Below are 1,236 nucleotides of genomic sequence, written 5' to 3'. Positions count from 1 at the left end.
ATGCCTTGTGGACCGCTGCTTAGGGGGTCCCCAGGCTTGGTAGCCAGGGCTATCACCATGGTGATCACACCCTAGGGAGGGCTTTGACTGAAGTTATGATCTGCGAGGGGAGGTGTGCACCATTGCCTGTGGCTCGGAGAGTTTCCAGGCTGTTTCTCCCTTTTTCCTGAACGACAACAGGCTTGATTGTCCCTCCCTACCCAGAAGAGTTCTAACAACCTGCCCCTTGTGATCAAAGGGAGAATGAACTTTACAGCCCCCCAGGGACCATGGGTGGCTTGCACTTTTCACATGGCCCCTACCATAGTAGGAAACTCTGGAAGGAGCAGCAGGTTTAGCCACAGCAGCTGAGGTTGTGTAATCGGATGAGCAGCTATTTGGAGGCACTACCAATCCCTTCCTGTCCCTTCTTTTGGAGTCAAAGAAGAGACTTTGCACAGGGTGCAAAGGGTTGTAGAGGCGTTCGGATGCTAAAACAATTAAATATTGTCAATTTCATATGGTTCGACTTAGCTAGAGGCCATGCCTGGCTTTTATCTATAAAGTATACAGACTCTATATGCAGAGTCAACTATGATTCTATTCTCTGAGCCTGGATTCAGAACACAAGGATCCAGAGCAAAAATTTTTAGATTTTGTTTTGTTTAAAACTTTAGTAAAATGGCTGTTTCTCTTTCCTAGTCTTTCGTGTATGTCATGGGGTTGAAGGGGACTAGAAATTGAGTTTCTGAGATGGACGCCTCTTCATGGAGCTATCCCTTCATTCTGTAGGAGCCCAGAGATTTCCCCTTTCCTGGTGATGGACTTCACAGCCTGCTTGCCTTTTTGCTGCATCCACTATCACCCAGAACAGCCTCTTGGATCCCCTGGAAGAGCTGCCCATTAGAAACTGGGCAGAAGGGTAACAGAGACGTAATTCCACACTCCTCCCACTGCCCACTGCAGATCCTGGCTCTTGGGCCATTTCTGTAACGCTAGTATCATGTATTCAACACCTGATAAAAAGCTGAGCAGAATTACGAAAGTCATCTCATTTTTCATCATCTTTTGTATTTGTCAAATTTAAGTATGTTAATAATTAATTTCTAAATATAAATCACCAAGATGAACCTATATTACATATTAAATGTAAACTGATACCTCCATTTCTACCTAAAATAATAGTTATATAGCTAGCATTTATTCATTGAGAGGTTACTGTGTGCTGAGCCCTGGGTTAATTACTTTACATGATTT

This window comes from Propithecus coquereli, unplaced genomic scaffold, assembly GCF_000956105.1.
Source record: "Propithecus coquereli isolate 6110/MARCELLA unplaced genomic scaffold, Pcoq_1.0 Scaffold29, whole genome shotgun sequence".
NCBI classification, from domain to species: domain Eukaryota; kingdom Metazoa; phylum Chordata; class Mammalia; order Primates; family Indriidae; genus Propithecus; species Propithecus coquereli.
The sequence above is the reverse complement of the archived record's forward strand: the minus strand, read 5'-3'. Positions refer to the sequence as shown.